The following is a 13,616-nucleotide window of genomic DNA, read 5'->3' on the forward strand; positions in this document are numbered from 1 at the left end:
GAGAGAGAGAGAGTGAGAGAGAGAGAGAGAGAGAGAGCAGTATGGGTGCCTTAACCTTTCAGTTCAGTCTCCATCTCTGCATCTGTTTCATTCAATGTCAGTAGAATTCCATCACTCAGTAACTCCACCTCTCATTCAGCACCGTTGATGAATACCTTCAGACTGAGTGTCAGGCTAACTTAAATACTTTTGATTACTGGACTTACTTGTAATGGAGTACTTAATATACACCGTAGTATACTTGGACTTAAAGAATGTTGTGGACCATGGATTGCAATCGGAACTGCACACTCACTCCCAATCTTTAGTTGAAAACTCACCTCTTCAGACTCCAGATGCATCTTAGCTTGTAGCAGTGTAGCACTTAACACAATGAATGCCCAGGACGTCTCCATACATCTTTATAATCACCTCCTGTGCTGCCCAAGACGTCTGGGGACGTCTTTGGGATTTTTTCCCTTTGTTTTATCATCCAAAAACGCTGGGCATTCTACGTCTCTATTCTGAATAAATCTATTGTTTGTGTTAATTGTCCTAGCCTTGACAACGTAGACATGGAGGTAGCACTAGGTTCTTACCTCTTAGCTTACGTATGATTATTGATGACTATTTTCTATATGCATTTTACAGTATTACCATGTGTTGTTCTCGCTTACTGTAAGTCGCCGTTTTCAGACTTCGGAGGAAGATTGAGAGTCCTACGGCTGTATTTTGCGTGTCTTAAGTACCAGGTCTTATTCCCTAACTTGAGTAAACTAAAGACCTGGAGGCATGATCAATGCTCTTTGGCCACTCAGAATAGCCAAATGAAATGGCATTGATCACGCCTCCAGGTCTTTAGTTTACTCAAGTTAGGTAATAAGACCTGGTACTTAAGACACGCAAAATACAGCCCCTATTGTCTAAACTCTAAAGGCCTCCAACACCCAGAAGACTGTTTGTTTGTTATCTGTACCGGGGTTGACCTAGTTTCTTCTCTTTTTTATCATACTGGCAGTGTTTTAACTTTACTTGTCTGTCGCTACACCTTTCTAGGTTAGGCATAAAATAGAGAGGTAAGTATTCCAGGAATGCTCGCTGTATTTTAAAATAGAGTGGTATAATTCCAGGAATACTCGCTGTATTGTGAAGATTGTGATAATGAGTCATAGCTCTTTGTTGAATGGGTATAATGGGTATTATTGGAACTGGAAGCATTCATTATTCTTAACTGTTAATGCCCGCAGAGTGAATCACGCACACATGCACACGCACGCAGTTCCGCACACACGCACACTATGACAGTTAATTATAACACAATGAACCACAATCCAAATATATATATTTTTAAACATTATTATATTATTATTAAGGGACCAATAAGTGCCTTTTTCTTCTTCTTCTCCTTCTCCTTGCGCCAAAAATAGCAGTTCTGGCTGAACTGTGTAGTCGGTTTTCACGAAACGCAGGAATCTGGTAGAGGGCCATGCCAAACGGTGACTATGCGAAGCCCATGACCATTGGCCAAAGGGTGGCGCTATAGCACTGAATTGAAAATGCTAACATTGAACGTGCATAGCTCAAGAACCATTTGACTGTTGGCAATGACTTTGATACACATATGTGTCTACTCATGCCGAACAACTTTCGTTTTCTGACTTTTGACCTCTGACCTTTAGATCACCCACCATTTTGAATTATATGAGAAACTGGTGGCATCTCCTCCCAGGATCTTTGATCAAAGCGCACAAAAATGTCTACACGTGAACTTTGGACCTATATGGACAAATAATGAGTATTTTATGAGCCAATGAAAATCGCTCGTTTGTGAAAATTCTTCTTCTCAGGGAGGGGCCATAGATTCTCACATTGCCTCAGGGAGGCCTAACCACAAGGCCACAGTGTAGCTCAGTCAGTAGAGCTCTTGCCCTTAAACCACAACGTTGTGTGTTCAAATCCGGGTACCGACAACTCCGCCCATGAGTCTAATCATGTGTGCATATTGTTCTTATTGCGTATCGTCTTCTTTCTTGGTCCTGCCTTATCGCTTACTTATACTTATTTATGCCTATCGCTCCTTTTCATGGAGCATAGGCCGTTGATTACAGTCCGCCAGAGTCCTCTATCCTGGGCCTTCTTTTCCAGCTGTTTCCATGTCCATGTCCACACTGCTTGATGTCAGTCTCAAGGTCCCTGCGCCAGGTGTTCTTCGGCCTCCCTCTCTTTCTTGTGCCTTGCAGGTTCCATCTAAGGGCTTGTCTTGTGATGCTGGTATTGGGCTTCCGAAATGTGTGGCCGATCCATCCCCACCTTCTTCTCTTAATCTCCTCTTCCACTGGTGGTAGCCTCGCTCTCTGCCAGAGGTCATTATTGCTGATGGTGTCTGGCCAGCGGACGCTCAGAATTCTCCTCAGGCATCCGTTGATGAAAGTGTGCACCTTCATTGTTGTTAGCCTTATCGTTGCTTGCAGCTATATACTTAGGCTTTAAAAGAGGTGCATTGTTCATACATGTGCATTATTATACATGCCCATATTAATTTGTCACTTCAAAGCGATCTGTCAAAGAAACAATGTTCTTGCCATAGCGTATACGCTGTGCTTTCTAAATGCACTTCACACATTTCACTTCAAGTGTCCAATATCTTATTAAAATGAAAATGAACGGAAGCATCAGTGGAAGAAAACACTTTCATCACTGCATGAGGCTGATGTATTTCTGCCTCAAGGACTTATACTGTTGAGCAGCGCTGAGAAAAGTGTACTCAGATGTTGTGTTATGAGTGGTGCTCAAATCTTTTCATGTCAAGGACCTCCAATTCTGCATTTGGCCTCCGAACCCCATCTGAAAGCATTTAGTTCATTGCACAGATTTTCAACAGATCTACAAGGTCGTATAGCTATGAGCTTTGAATAGCCACAGCATAGAGTAATGCTTTTTATCTAAAATCTAAAATGACACAGACCCTTTACCCACTAATACAGTTTCTAAGGGTAAATTATGCTCCTGACAGCTGAATGGTAGAAAAGGCTTAGGGCAACCTATAGTGGTAGTGTAGGTAGCTAGTCATTGGGCCCCGATTCACATGTTTACACACATATTTTGGGTGTAAAGGCATTTTCCCAAACTTCCCACGTCAGTAGTCTAGAAGAAAAGCATTCTAATGACATACAGAAAGCTTTGGTCCCATGTAAGTAAAAATTCCACATGTTGGTGGCGCAATAAACGGGCCAATGTGAAAAGGGTGGGATATATTCCTCAGACGAGTAGGAAAGTCCGTGAAAGATTTCACGTACATTGCACGCTGCGTTCATGATTTGAGGCTTTTTGTTCAAAACGGGCCAATCCTGCAAACTTTCAAAGACAATGTTGGCCAGGATGGAATATAAAATATCGGACAGATCCGCCTTAAACACATGACTATATGTGTAGCGATTTGCGGGATGTTTGGCATACTGTATATTCTGGAGGAGTAAAAATGCTTTTTACAAGATTTGGGGCAGAGGTTCATCGTTGGCGCACGCACGCACACACACACACACACACACACACACACACACACACACACACACACACACACACACACACACGGACGGACAGAGTGCAAAACATACTCTCTCCCCATGCCTTCGGCCTGGTGGAGACAAAAATATATACCCGGGTATACTCAATCTGACTACTAACTAATGTGGGTTTTGAGAATTCCTTTACACCCCAAACATAGGCTAGTGAATCGGGCCCCATTAGGTCTATACCCCTCCCTCCTCCTGCTGGCTGATGCAACATGTTAGCCAGTGTTGTGTCCCTTAAGGTTTGGACATGAATGGTTATTGTTCACTGTGGATACTTCAAACATGCGAACGAGTCATCTATGTGTTTTAAAAGGCTGGCTGTGTTCACACAACATCTTAAGGCCCTCACATGGGAACCGACTGAAAAGCTGAAAATAATAAAGTATACCCACAGAGCAGTGGGAACTAATGACACGGCACCAGACCAGTAGTTACATTGAACCTCTTCACTGCTATAGCTATAACAGCAGTGGTGGGAAAAGTATAGGCAGTAAAAGTATCAGTAATGCAATGTAGACATACTCTGTTACAAGTAAAAGTCCGGAATTAAGAATGCATTTGAGTATACAAGCGCAAAAGTATTAGAATCAAAACGTACTTCAAAAGTAAAAGTGCTCATTATTCAGCATGTCCCATTTCACAAGTTGTCAAAAATGTATAAACATTTTAAATAGCAGGTCCACAAGCGATGTGACCCATTGTGAGCTTGTAGTTCAGCTCTTTTCAAAGGGCCCAAATTCTACTGTACTGTAGTCTGTAGGGCTGAAGTGGTTACTGTATGTTTTGTAATAATAATGCAAAGGTGCAAAGTAACTATAAGTAACTAAATATATCAAATAATCGCAGTGGAGTAAAAGTACAATATTTTCCTCTGATATGTAGTTAGACGTAAAATTATTGGAAATACACAAGTGAACTATACAAATACCTAAAAGTGTTGCTCACGTACAGTACTTGAGTAGTACACTTACAAGCTTTAGCTTTATAGTTTGTCCAAAACATTTAGTGCAGAGCGAAAACCAGTATATATTTTTTTGATTGATTGTTTATTTATCTTCGTGTCACGCACACCTTGTGCCCAACCCTCATGGGTTTATAAGACACCGTTTCACATTTGCAATTACATCATGTTTTACAATACATAATTTATGCATTTTACAGCATGTTTACATTACATAATTCATTATATTACACCTCAGATGTATACAGAGTACTCTGTCGCTTCTTTCCCAAGCTTGACAAATAAAATCTGCTACAACGAAGGTGCCTTTGGCAAAACATATCTCCATTTTTACATAAGTCATTTAAATCTAGGAAATCCCCACATATAGAAGACATCTTATTAACCAAAATATCCCTTAAAAGTCATCGTATTTAGAGCAGTAAAACAGAAAGTGAACTTCGTTTTCAATTTCATCTAGATCACAGAACAGACAATATCTCATATACAGCCCTGTGGAGCTCACTCAATAAGGGGGAGGAGACGACACATCAGAGCTCAGGTGTGTGAGGTCCAACAGCGTTCTCGTTCCATTTCGATTAGCCGTCCCTTCGGTTCCTTCGGCCACACCTGCTCATATTAGTGATTTCGCCGCCCCCTCGTTAGCTAGCGCGGCGCCGTGCATTCCATCATTAACGAGGTATAACGAGGAAAACCTGCCGATGCGCTGCACACACATTCCATCAGTCTGCGGAGGCGCGAGGGTCGTTAATTAAACATTGACGGGGATTGGCTCATGAGGTTACATGGATCACGGCGATGATAAACAACATCATTAATGTGTTTTGATTCTTAGCTCTTCACGGTTGCATCGTCGGGAGGATGCAGATAACAGCTGAATAATAAGTAAGTACACAAGACTGGGTCAAAACCTGTATAGGAAATGGGTCAGACTGGATTATAAAATTCTATAAAAAAAAAAGTGTGTATGCATGTTTGAATAGTACTTCCCCAGCTGCGAGAGGCAAATTCAACTATAGACCTGTAGTACGTGGCCCGTCGGCCCCCGGCCTACATGGGAACGATGCAACTATAGGGAACCTAATAATACCCGTTGTATAGCACCCGTTTTAACTGTCTGTCTGTGTCCCACATGGAGATAGTGCCAGTCTGCCTGTGTGTGAAGAGTGCAAACTGATGGGACTGGTTATGTAATCAATTGGCAGGTGTGGGGTTCAAGGTTCAAGGTTCTTTATATTATTTGTCTCCCGAGGAAGAAATTTGTCTTAGACAAAGGGCCCACAGTGCAGCTCCAAATACATCTTTCTTGCATCAAAGAAACATAAAACATAGAGGGGGGGGGGGGGGGGGGGGTAAGAAGACATCACATCACATTTCAAAGTAAGATTGATAATACTCGGCTGTGCAGGCATGCACGTTTCTGGGGTGGGGGTGCATGGCGGGGGCTTGGGCCAGGCACAAAAAAAGCTCTCCTCCTACGCATATACCACCGAAAGGGATGATGAGCTGCGCGGGGGGGGGGGAGGAAAAAAAAGATAACCTAGCTGCAGGGGGAGGTAAGACGTGTGTGTTTGTCCATGAGAACAGTTCGGTGGTTTGTGTATAAGTGTGTGTTCCTGGCATATCTCCCGAAGGTCATGTCACGTTGCCTCAAAGTCCTGCGCTATCACGGCGGGTTCAGTGGAAACGAACACGGCCGAGACGAAGACACAACAGGTGTCAGGGAGGGTGGGGGTTGAGGTGGGGGGGGGGGGGGGGGGGCAGAGGATTATTTTCTTGTGTTGTCTCTTCTTGTGGAGATTGTCAATGGGGGTGGGTGAATCCAGATTAGTTTTTAGAGCGAGGATGAAGCAATATGGCTATTTCTCCTCTCTGTCCGTTATGGCTCTCTGTCCATCATGTCTCTCTGCAGGGCAGCTGACCTGTTCCAAGAATTCTTTCCAATTATTCGGTTACACACGACCAATGCACAGCACGATCAGCAGAAATCCTGTCACCATGAATCCAAATAGATATACCTTTTCTACGCTGATAGTCGCCGCATGCACATTACACACCAAGTCTTGGGTATAACTTGCAGGGGTATTGAGCGGGCTCTCCATAACCCAATTTACATGAAAAAGAAGTTGTCCATCACGTACAGAGACCAGCACACTAATTCCATGATTAGTTCCATGTTTTGATAGTTTCAGGGGTTTCGAAGAGACAGTGTATAGAATAGATGCTCTGAGCAGGGAGTACAGAGACAGGGAGGGAGAGAGGAAAATAATGCGACCGCCCTCTTCAAGAGGCAAGCAAAGAATGGGTTGCCACAATTGGCTGAGGCTGGAAATTGCACAGGTGAGGGGATTTAGACTGATTATAGGCCCACTGGCAGAGCCTGAGCAAAGCCTTTTGTGGTGGTTCTGGAGAACCGTGGGTCTGACCGACTCGATACCGGGCACTGCACTCCCTGTGGGGGGGTGGAACACACACACACACACGGTACATTTATAGTCGGATAATATATGTATGCCCAATAAGAACTGTGGGCACACATGCATACATATGTTCTGGGAATGTGCCAGAGTCAGGTTATTCTGGACTCAGGTATAGCCAGGACATTATCTGAGTTGTTGAAATCGAGGTGCCATGTCTTCCTCAGATGTTGTTGCTAAATGATGACTCCACACTCTCCTACCAGTCAGTTAAAAAAAAAAAAAAAAAAGTACTTACTGCTGCAAAAATAAAACTCCAACCTCCACAAACTCTTTTCGTAAAAGGTAAATATTATTTCTGAATGTATCTAGGGTGAAAATATCAATTGCGAGAGCTAATGGAGCAAAAAGTCTACTGAGGCACTTACATACCGGCGTATGCTATAGAAAAGGTCAAAGCACAATTATAAACAGCAATGTTCCTATGTCCAAACCTATGCCCCTATATGTCCAAACTCCAAACCTATGTTTAGAGTACCAGTAGGGGCAAAAGTGACGTGCTAGAAACAGAGAGAGAGAGAGAAAGTGTTGCACTGTTGCCAGCTAATTACAGAGAGAGACACAGAGAGAGAGAGAGAGAGAGAGAGAGAGAGAGAGAGAGAGAGGAGGGGGAGAGGGGGAGAGAGGGAGGGAGAGAGAGGGGGAGAGGTGTCTGCTAAATGCTAATTCCCCCACACAGTAACTCTGTCATTTCTCGACCGTTTCGGACGTGGGGCGGCTCGCCGGAACCGGGCTGGCACCCTGGGCACGTTCCTGTGGGCCCGGAAGTTCCGGGGACCCACCGGGGACCCCCACACGGAGTTGCACCACTCAGTTCACACGGGTGTGATTTTTTTCTTTCTTTTCAAGTTAATTTTTAAGTTTACCAGCCATGCAGCCTATATATTATGTTGTGAGATGTCGAGCTAACTGACGAGATGTCTTTCTTGTTGCAACGATAATTGGAATCAAATGGGAAAGTGCATGGTTTTGTGGGGGGATGGGGGATTAAAATGAAAAATGATTAATAAAAACTTGCATGTATAAAAAAATTAATGTATGTAACACCTGCGATTCGAACCTGGCTCTCCCGTGTGTAAAGCCAACATCGTAACCGGATATAGTCGCGGCTATAGCCTATAAGGGAATGTGACTTTGAGGCCACTAGGCCGAGGCTGTGAGCCACATGCACTGCATCTGAATCCTGTCATTAAACATGTAGCTCTTTTACCCATGTGGGTTATTGCCAAAATACAAACAAACATCCAAACAAAACTCCTACACACCCAGTGTGTGTGTGTGTGTGTGTGTGTGTGTGTGTGTGTGTGTGTGTGTGTGTGTGGGGGGGGGGACGGGGGACGGGGGACGGGGGACGGGACGAGCTGACTGAGGAGAAGGCGGAGAAAGGGGCAGCAAGACTTTAGTCACTCACAATAGTACATGCATATTTCATTTTCAGACCCCAGCCAGCCACACCATGCATGCATCTCACATTTTACAATTATTATGCATGCGTTGTCCGATGGTTATATAGGAATAGGACTATACCTACCTATATCACATTCATGCAATCAGATTAGCAATTTAAAAACATTAAGTCGCCGTGAAACGCCATCATTATGTTAACCCATTCTGAACGGGAACCCATTTTGGTGTCATAGCATCATGTTATGCTTTAGCTATTGAAAAATAGCAGATCTACAAGCTCACAGCGCGCCACCGAGTGGCGCGCTACGAGCTTGTAGGTCTGCTATTTTTTGAAAAATCGAACAACGACTGACATTTTTTAGAATCTGATCTCGGGTCAGAATGGGTTAATCAGACCCAGAGTGTGTCCCCAGTGGAAACCTGGTATGAATCTGATCTCAGGTCAGAATGGGTTAAAGAATGACCTCCGTCTCACCTCACCCTCTCCTTTTCAAACCTCCACGCGTCTTTATATTTCCGTGCTTATTATAAAAGATGACAACGTCATCTATCCGGCGCTGACGCTAATGTCTTGTCGGAGGTATAATAATAATGGACATCTCGTTTCGGAGCAGAGGCTATCAGTGCTAATGAAAAAAAGCAGTGGTGGGAAAGAGTATATTAAATCTTTTTTTTTTTTTTTACTTAAGTAGAAAGTATATCAATACTGCAAGAACCCAATCATTCAAATCCCTTATCGTTGCCCCTTATGCCCAGTGCTATACATGTATAGTATATTGCTTCATAGCCTTATACGGTCTATGCCCATAGCCATGGGACGTGCAGAGAGTGTTATAGAGGGGCAGGGGCTAAAATCTCATAAGAGGCCACTTTTGGAGAAAAGAAACGACGCGTTGAGAGCTTGTAGATCAGCTATTTCTGGGGCGCAACCCAGCACTCTTTAGCCGGAGATGTATATACATGGATTTCTAAACAAATTTGTTCAACACAAAAACTGTGTTCAAGTTCAGGAGAAATGCAATTCCCCTGAAAGGCTGCCTTCCAGTATGGCATGGGAAGGAGAGGAGGGCATTTTCATTTCTTTCACCATAGTAAATGCCTCGTGCATGCATTCGTGGTCTGGAGAGGGCAGGGGCCGGCTAAAAGGGCAGGGGCTGAAGCCCCATTTGAGGTCTATGTGTGCACGCCCCTGCTCATAGCCCATGGACGAGTGATGCGTTGCTGCCTTGAAATGACCTATATACAAGTACATAAATAAATAAATAGTTGCTCCGTCTCTCTTCACTATAACTGCCAATGAAGTTTCCCAATATATTTTAAGATTCTCGTAATCACCTATATATGAGGCTGTGCATGTCTCAGCTCTGGATTAAACAAGTGAGCTGTTGAGCCCTTTGCATCGGCACGAGACCAATTACATTGGCCAATTAGATCCGTACATCGGCACCAGACCAATTAGATTGGCCAATTACGTTGTCCTGACATACTGCTCCCTTGTTGTTACAGGCTTAAATCCAAGGGCGGGTTTCACTTTTTATGTTTTTATCACTGGGGAACTAATCTCTCATCACCTATAACGCTTAATCGGTTAACTTCTTCAAGATGCACTAAAAAAGATATACACAATTACTTGCACGCTCACAGTTGCACACACAGGAACGCACGCACACTCACATGCACGCACGCACTCACATTAGGCCAGTCAATTTAAGGTAAAAAGGCCTTAACATTTATTTTGGGTCGGATCTTAGATTGACTGGCCTATATAGGCTACGTACAATTTATGCATTTAGCCTAACTTGACAATGGCTAAATGTCTTTTCATTAGAGCTATATGCTACTCTCGACTTCCTGTGCTCCCATGAAACGCAGACCAGCCTGTATAGTGAAAATAAAAATAACATTTTCGCTACTCACCAATACAAAGACAGCTTGTGTTATTAGAAAGCTTACTTTCCTTGGTGGACGCACTCTGAGCCCCCCACCACATTGGCCAGAACTATGAACTATGGACCAATGGACCAGAGCTAGGTGACGGTCCCATCACTATAGAAGCCTTAACAGACGACGTCACACTGATGCGCGCGCATACCGGCAGCACAAGAACCCTGCCTCTCATAAGATGCAATGTTCTAACTGCACAAAAAAAATGCCCCATCAAACTCTCAGATGCTGTTTTTCTCCCAGTGTGGAGGAAGAATGCGTCGGATTTTCATTGTGATATCTCTCGCCCTTGAAATAATATAATCCTTGGTTTCAGTTTGTGTTTGAACAATAATTAGCAATTCAAAACAGTCGTCCTCAAAACCACACAATACATTCGCTGTCATAAGAACGGGAGGTGCGCTCATGATCACGGCAGCAGAGCCTATATGATTTGTGCACGGCTGCACGCGCACCTGCAGCCCATCAAGTATAATGTATGCTTCGTCCCGCGATGGTGTCGCGCACGCAGACCTCTACGCTCACAACAGTCGCATATACGCGATGCGATGTGAGCTTGTATATCAGCTGTTCTCTGTGCGCAATACTGTTGGGCTTTGAAGTATAAATGTCTCCTAGGGTGCATCTCTCACTAGCCAACTCACAAGAGGAGGTTGAATGGACTGAAACCAGCGCTCCCCCAAAACAACATGTTTGGAGATCTGTTGGGAATTGATTACATGAAACATTCACCCATGTGCCCAGTCCCAATGTTTGTGAACAAATAATTATTATCTATTAAAGCCTATCTGTATAGTCATGGATTGGTCAGGGTCCCATGACTACAGATGCTGTTAAAGGTTATTGGTTGGTTGTGAAGTCATTACAGTATACCAAGAGGCAGAGGACAGGAGAAGTCATCCGTTCTCATCCGTTCATCTCCCCGGTTGACCAATCGATTTGAAACTGCACATAAATATTGACCTTTGACACATGTACGCAGCGGCTGAACGAGCTGACTTTGCACACTTTCCTCAATTAAACTGCAGGTTATACTGGCAACTCTATATACCACAAGCTATGGGATCTGTGTGTGTGTGTGTGTGTGTGTGTGTGTGTGTGTGTGTGTGTGTGTGTGTGTGTGTGTGTGTGTGTGTGTGTGTGTGTGTGTGTGTGTGTGTGTGTGTGTGTGTGTGTGTGTGTGCATGTGCGTGCGTGCGTGCGTGGGGGTCATATAGGCAAACATCTAATACATGTTTGAATTCAAGTCTGTAAATCTGCTATTTTTTGCTGTTCAGCATATAATGAATCAAGATAATAGATAGTGGTTGTGGATTTTTCAAGCTTTAGTAACTGGAGATACTGTCAGAATATTCAGAAGGACTCAAATGCAGAAAGGCAGAATGCAGTTAAAGGGGCATCAACATTTTACTAGCACCTTAGGCCTCACTCACACCTTTCGATCTAGCATACAACATTGATGCATGCTAGCTGTAAGCAAGATGTAAGTGTCATGGCCGCCTCACATGGTTTGATACAACATTTTGGACTACAAGCTGTTGTATGGCTTTCGGCTGTGTTTCGACTGCCCCCCCACCCCCTCATACAACACAAATGTCGTGTCAAACCGTGTGACTCCCATTGGAAATGCATTGCGAGCTTGCATCAGCTATACATCTCATACAACAAAGCACACATCAGGCTGTTGTAAAGGTGTGAGTGAGGCCTTAGAGGTGTTGTGTGGAAATAAAAAAAAGTCCCCCCCATTCTGTGTTTCCTAGAACGAGAGGTCTGGAAAAAAAAAGACCATGTTAATAATGGTGAATCACAAAGAGACATCCTTCTTGCCTTCCGGCTCAGCTCTCTTTTTGTCATATGGCTTATTGCAACCAATATTATTATCTCACTTCATTATATGCTGGCTTATTGCAACCAATATTATTATCTCACTTCATTATATGCTGAACAGCAAAAATAGCAGTTTTTACAGACTTGAATTTGAAGATGTATTAGATGTTTGCCTATAATCGCACGCACGCACGCACGCACGCACGCACGCACGCACGCACGCACGCACGCACGCACGCACGCACGCCCCATAGCCTGTGGTAGAGTTGCCAGTAGTCAGGAAAATGTGCAAAGTCTGACAAGGAGGGAGCAATATAATATATTCTACATATTATGTAGATGTCAGTCTTTTCCATTGTGCGACAAATCATTCAACAGAGAGAGAGAAAAATAAATAAAAAATAAAAGACTGACAAAGAATGTGCTCAACTTGCCATACTTATACAAAGAATTTAGAACAGGTCCATTCATTTGAGGTAACAGTCAAACGAGCTCCTTTGAATGCCCATTATGTGATGTGAAAACTAAACTAACTGAAAGGTGGTCTGAAGCATTGAGGTGAGAGAGAGAGAGTGGCACTATGTCGACCTAGTTTGCAATTAATTAAAACTGTGTTTAATTTAAGAATAGAGCATTAGCTACATTCCAGCACAGAAAGGTTATTTTGTAATAATGGGCATATTCTGTTTTGTGTTTTTTTTATACCAATGTAGACAGGTTATTCACACAAAGCAGGCAGGAAGAGCTAAAATGTGGGGCAGGACCCAGAAATCATTGAAAGGAAGCGACGCAGCCAAGACGGCAGAGACACATAATGCTCCATAACCCATTCTGACCTGAGATCAGATTCATACGAGGTTTCCACTGGACACACACTGGTCTGATGAACCCATTCTGACCTGAGATCAGATTCTAAAAATGTCAGTCGTTCTTCGAATTTTTCAAAAATAGCAGACCTACAAGCTCGTATCGCGCCACTCGGTGGCGCGATATGAGCTTGTAGATCTGCTATTTTTCAATAGGTAAAGCATAACATGATGCTAACACCAAAATGGGTGCCCGGTCAGAATGGGATAAACTGAATGAAGGAGTGGAAGGAGGCCAAGCAGGCTGATGAGGAAAGTGACAACAGCTGAGTAATGGTCACATCATCATCATGGCAGGGCCGATGGGAGAGTGGAGGTGAGGAGATAGGCAGTGGTGGGAAGTAACTACCGTAAGAACATTTACTTAAGTACTGTAGTTTACTGTGAGTATACAGTACAGTTTTGAGGTATTTGCACTTGGCATGAGTATTTCCAATATCCAATGCTTTTACTTCTACTCCACTACATCTCGGATCAGATTGAGCCCTGGATGGAGTCTACACAAGAATGCTACAAATGAATAGGTGTCACTAGGGTTGGGATTCGGAACCGGGTCCATTTCAGACCCGGTTTCCGACATTGC

The sequence above is a fragment of the Protomyctophum bolini genome, assembly GCF_963924005.1.
Source record: "Protomyctophum bolini genome assembly, chromosome: 21".
Lineage (NCBI taxonomy): Eukaryota > Metazoa > Chordata > Actinopteri > Myctophiformes > Myctophidae > Protomyctophum > Protomyctophum bolini.